This window comes from Dermacentor albipictus, chromosome 1 (genome assembly GCF_038994185.2).
Source record: "Dermacentor albipictus isolate Rhodes 1998 colony chromosome 1, USDA_Dalb.pri_finalv2, whole genome shotgun sequence".
Classification (NCBI taxonomy): Eukaryota; Metazoa; Arthropoda; class Arachnida; order Ixodida; family Ixodidae; genus Dermacentor; species Dermacentor albipictus.
The window spans coordinates 251,579,355-251,585,589 of NC_091821.1; the positions used below are offsets into that span (position 1 = coordinate 251,579,355).

At 48.6% G+C, this 6,235-nt stretch overlaps 1 non-coding gene across 1 annotated transcript; it reads right to left on the reverse strand.

Annotated features, from left to right (window-relative positions):
* Positions 1-268: 268 nt before the first annotated feature.
* TRNAK-UUU (transfer RNA lysine (anticodon UUU)) lies at positions 269-341 on the reverse strand. Its single transcript has one exon. It is a non-coding gene; the product is annotated as a tRNA-Lys (tRNA).
* Positions 342-6,235: the final 5,894 nt, after the last annotated feature.

Here is a 6,235-nt window from a genome sequence, read left to right on the forward strand (position 1 = left end):
ACACTTGTCACGGTTCACCATAGCACTAGAAATGTCAGAAAACTTTGTCAAGTGCTCCACCAACCGACACAGTTCGTCTTTTTCATCGCACACTCGGGTCAGGTGGTTCGCAGAGGCCAGAACCTTCACAGCGTGCTCTCACAGGGTGTATCCTCCTACCACGCAGTTTTATTTTGCTTTACTGTTTTTGTTTTACTATTTGCGTGAATGAATGGATAACACTAAAATAATTAGAATAGGTAACAAAACAATTAAAGAAAAAAAAACACGCCCGAACAGGGGCTCGAACCCTGGACCGTTAGGTTAAAAGCCTAACGCTCTACCGACTGAGCTATCCGGGCCACGGGATTGCCTCAATCTGCGCCTCTGGCCTTAACTTAAGGAAGTGGGTTTTGGCTTGTGTCGATCCAACAACCCAAACCCATAGCGTTTCCTACAATAAGAAAATCTGTGCCCAAACCCATAGAATTTCCTACAGTAATTACTAGAGGGAACTCTGGCGCTGCAGTCGTTGTACCACCATTGGAATGATGGGAAGTACATGGATTTGTCTGATCTTCGTGCTTGTGGATTCAGACGTTCTTGTGGTTTTGTTTATTACGCTATTTAAATCTTATTGGCGTAGGTTTCAGCACAATCTGTACTCTTCGAAGTGCAGAAGACGCCGCGAACGCACACAATTGCTATTAATTGCAACGATTGAGTCCAGGTGCACAAATCGAAACGCGCCAAGCGTCTCAGGGCACTGCGATGCCCGCGATAAATTCATAAGGGCGTTTCATTAGCTTGTCGGTGCATGCGTCCGTGGCTTAATGGTTTCAATATCAGGCTTCTGTGCTAGAGTTCCTGTGTTCGAATCGTGCCGCCGGACAATTTTAATGATGTTTATTTAATTATTTATTGCGCGGTACATTGTTGAAAATGACCAGTTTACAAAGTCACAAAGCCGTTTCAAGCAAAAAAAAAAAAAGAAACGAAGTTTTGGCAAATCCACGTACTTCCCATAATTCCCATGCTGGTACTACCATAGTCAACTCTATGGGTACAACCGCTGTCACTGCAGCTCCCGTAGACACTAGCGCCGTAGACACTAGCGCCTCTAGTAATTATTGTAAGAAACTCTATGCCCAAACCCACTTTGGGTCCCCCATAAGCTTAGTGTAAACAAATATCATCGAAGCGACGGCACTCACCTAGCACCATATAGTTTCTAAATAAATGCCCTAGAGGGAAATGTGGCGCTAGTGTCTATGGGGGCTCTCCTGAGCGTTGCCTCAACCTACATGGGAATGATGGGAAGTACAGGCTTAGGATTGACTTCGATCTTTAGACTGGCGGCGTTTCCTTGCGGCGCAGTAAACGAAGCTATATTCAAATATTATCGCGTAAAATCAAATTTTATTTCTGCAGTATCTTGTTTAATGCACAACACATTACAGAAGCTGTGTAAGCTGTGTATGACGTTGAGATTGAAACACGATTTGCCACCAGGGCATACCAGGATATGCATTCTTCTGCAATTCTGTTCCCGATTTAGCGCCAGAGAATAATTATTTATTTATTTTTACAACTGAAATAAGAACCGTGCATGTACTTATATAAAAATACTCATCAAGTATTTATGGAAATAAAAATTTTGTATTGTGAGAAAGTGTTGCGCCTTTGAGAGGAATGCTACAAGTGTCGTCTGCTACGACGCCTGCTCGCTGCGAACGCGAGACTTTTCTCGCAAACGACAGGCCCTTGCGAACTCTCTCTCGCTCTTTCGAAAGGCTGCGTCGGCTGTCACGATTGCTGAACGTCTTCAAGTACATTTAAGCACATCTGCTGCAGTGCTAGCTAGGATGGTCGTGGCCTCCTACGAGTATGCTCCGTTGTATATTATATTGACGTACCGCTTCTGAAGCGTCCGCCAGCAGCTCTTATGGCGCGACTTTGCACTTACCCATTTTGCGACCGCAGACTACAGCCAGGAAGCAGCAACCTTTCCTACCGCAAGTAAGTTTGTGTTTTCAAAGTCCTAAAACACACATTTCGATGACCAAGTTCAAAACGGTCAAAACACGTTCTTTCAACGTTTAGATGCCGTCGCTTCCTCATCAGGGCTTCAACACCACACCGCGACACAAATATCGGCCCAGCCGCTGGCCCAGCGCGCTATCGTCACTTCGAGCGACAGAACAAAGGCACAGAGCTTTGCGTCGCACCGTCCCACTACGGGTTATAGCAGTTGCGCTTGGAACGAAACCAAAACTGCCAAAAAATACCTGTAGACTAATTCGCCAGTCAACAGAATACCCAATCCGTAGTCTGTACTTTCCATCATTCCCATGATAGTTGAACGATCGCAGTGCCAGATTTTCCTCTAGTTATATTAATGTGAAACTCTATGCCTAGCACCAAATTTGATCGGATTTCTGAGTAACTTATGTTCGTAAGAAACAAATGATCATGCCGGTTGTTGCTTTGGCTCATCTCACGCAAATCACAAAGGTTGAACTAAAGTTGAACACTTCTGCCATGATGCGATGTGCCGTGTGAGGCAATGATAATGCTCAACTCTGAGAGATTATGAACAATGACGCACAACAACGCCTCAAACAAACACATCTGTCTGTGTGTTCTGTGGACTACGCAGACAAACAGCAGTGGTGCACGCACGGTAACGTTTAACATCAACTCACCACTCTCGTATTCGACTAAACGCTGAATAAATTATACATTCGCCGCCAGCATCACCACTAATTATCGTCAATCAAAGTAACCACCACAGAAAGCTTCGCTTACATCGATTCCCACAGTGCGTGGGATTCGCATATTTTTCTTGTGCCTTACTATGCACTCTTTCTTTTGGTTTTCTACCGGCGGCGTCATCCTGCACAACTTAGTCAACTTGTCCGTGGCTTACATGACGACTTTCACGTGTCGTGTTTTTCGTGTTGTCCACTTCTCTACTCTTGTGTCCTGTCTGCACGCCTCACTTCTTTTTTGCATAATGGATCCTTACCAACTAGCTCAGCTATCTGTCTTTCACGTTGACAAATAGTCAAGTTGTGCAGGATGACATCTCCGGTAGAAAACCAAAAGAAAGAGTTCAAAGAAAAGCACAAGAAAAAAAATTATTTATTGTTGTATTTATAGCAATAACAGTTGTATGTATTATAAATGCATATTAAGGCTTTTCTCTGTATTGCTTCTAGGCTCTTTAAGCACTGTTTGATATGCGAGAAGCAACAGGCAATGCCTTATTCTTCCAAAAAACGCACATTTACACCGATGGGTCTGTCTCAGCCACCTGCTTCACAGGCGCTGTTATTAACCCGGCCTTACAAGTCACAATGAAGTTCAAAGTGTCTCACATGACCTCTAAGGCAACAGAACATGCCGCCCTATACGTGTTGCTGTTAGTTACATCGCACAAGCAAAACCCCGAAAGGGGGTCTTTTTTTTTTACTCCGAGCCCTTCAGAGTCTGCAGTCAGCCTCACGACGCAAGTCTGGTGTTTGAGACTAGAGGTTCTCCACGAAGCCCGCATACGGATGCGACATCATCTTCCAATGGCTTCCGGGGCACCGTGGCATCCTCGGTGATGACCTTGCTGATGCTGCCGCCTGGTCAGCCCATAAAGAAACCCTGATAGTTCCTAAACCCTTATCAAGGACAGACACTGTAAGGGGTCTTCGTTAACGTGCTCAAACCAAGACTGAAACTTCGTGGAACACCCCGATTTTCTCGAACTGTCGACTCCACTGGCTGGATCCTATGGTACATTGACGCTGCAGATTCCATCGCACTTCTGCCGCCGTGATGCAACTTTACTGCCCCCCCCCCCCCTGCTTAGGGGTGACTTTTACGAAAGCCCACTCATTACTTATTAGAATGTTTGACCACGGCCGCTGGATTAAAAAAAAAAGGGGGGGGGGGGGCGGCCTGCTGCGTGCATCGAAAACGCTGTCACCCGCCGCGGCCCCACCAGTTGGGGGCTGTTGTCTGAGATCCGCATAGAAAATGCGTGAGGAACGCGCTTCGAACGCAGTCGCCCGTGGAAGCCGACGCTTCCCGTCCCGACAGCTAGCGCCGTTCGGCCCAGCCACGCGGCGAGAATGCAACTACGGCTGAGACAATCGTTCCAATTGCAGCCGGCCTGACGTGCAGGCCGCATTTTTTTTTTCTTTTTTTTTTTAATCCAGCGGCCGTGGTCTGGCACACCTATCTGTGACTCATGCAACTGTGAAGAGGCGATCGAGCATGAGTTGTGTTTTTGTAATCTTTATGACATCGAACGCGACGTTCTTCGGAATGTGTTAAACCGATTAGACAGCAGATCATTTTCAGAGACAGATTCTTGGACCATGGCCCCACGCGTCGCAGGCTTACAAAGCGACGCGGGCATCGCTACGATTCATGAAATCGACTGGCCTCAGTGACCGATTGTAGGCGTGAAGTTAATGTACAATCGCACGTGTTCACACTGAGAGTACCTTCTTCCCTCCCTTTCCTTTGTTTTCATGCCTTAAATCCCTTCGCCCGTGTATGGTACCAAATCGGACGCGCGGCTGGTCGACCTTCCTTCTTTTCCTCCTCCTTTGACGCCAACTTGGTTCACCGGATATGCACCACTGGGTATGTGCCGCACATTTATGAGCCTCCTTGACGCAACATGCACGACACGGTATGTGCCTCCAAGAATATGCCGCTCTTCAATGACGAAAAATCGGGTAGGCTGTATCAGGGATGCAGCCTCAATGGGGCATGCGTGAAATGTCTTGTGCGTGCTGCAGAGGGTGTATGGGCACTATATACAGAAACTGACGTAACCATATGTGCACGTTACATTTATCATGCATTAGAAAGCTTACAGGCTTATGTTACAGCTAGGGGGAGGGGGCTCTTGTTGTTAAATTTTGCGATCGCGCTCGCTCCTGCATCGGGCCCGTTCGTTTTGCAGAAGGTTTTTGGGCGCTAGGATACAGAAATGACCTCCTACTGGCGGCGTCTGAGGCTGCCCTGCGCCGCTCGAGCCCGCCGCACTCGCAGATGGTTGGGGCTCCTTCGCGCTTGCCTCAATCGCCTGCGCTTGTGCTCCCTATGGAGGCGGACACTTCCCGCCATGGTCAAAGGCGTTGTGTATCCCTACAGGCGACTGTAGCCTGAACAGATGTTGATAGTGCACCAAGTGTCAGTGTGCTGTGCGATGACAGTGTTCGGTGACAGTGACCGATTGTGATTGTGTGTCTATGCTCCTTCCTTTCCTTTCCTTATCTCTACTTTGTTTCCACTTTACCTCCCCCTCCCCTCTCTCCCCAGCGTAGGGTAGCCAACCGGATTTTTTTTCTCTGGTTAACCTCCCTGCCTTTCCTCTCTCTCTCTCTCTCTTTTGTCTTGCTGCCCGAGTCTAGCCACGCCATCTCTGGACCCTACGTGTCGAACGCAGGGTTGTCAGAACCGAGCAAGCGTGAAATTAGTACAACAAATTGCACACTTGTAGGCCTTATAACTCGTGATGACCATCAGTATGAGTATGATAAATTATACCTACTATAACATAGTGAGCTCTCTGAAACGCGGCAACTCCTGCTCGGATCGACAAACGTACTTCCGAGCTACGCCTCTCTGAACACCGCGCGCCAGGCTAAATTTAGCTCCGGTTGTGTCATGCGTGGTGCCACAACGGTGATATTCGCGCACGCGACACATGTGGGATCGTGTAATGGCTTTTTACAGTGCAGCTCTGCGCCCGTTCCTGCGTTTCGCGTCGGCGTCGTCCCTGGGCGTAACCGAGCGAACGAACGCAGCGAAGGATGAAAGAGCGATCACGGGGCGGAGCGGGAGGTAAAAGACTGCGATAGCGAAGGGATCGTGAGGAGGAAGGTGGAGGAGGAGGGTATGGTGAAAGGGTAGTGCCGCGCAAGACGGACTCTGCGGCGACGACCGCTACGAGACGGCGCCAGAGCAGCACACCGCCTAAAGGGACCTTAACACCGCCGTCTGTTGACCGATAACATGCGACGAGCGCGTCGACCGATACCATATATGGAAACAAAGCGCTGCCTGAGCGGAGGTCTGCCACGGCTGCTGTGAATCGCACCCAAGCGCCACCCACGCGCTGCCTGTCGCGATCTCCCGATTAGAGAGGCAGTCGCGCCAAAATTCGCTCCGTTTGCAATGTGCCGCAGGAGACAGATTGTCCGCGCCAGTCAATATATCGCGAAATCAAAACACGTATAGAGCTGCA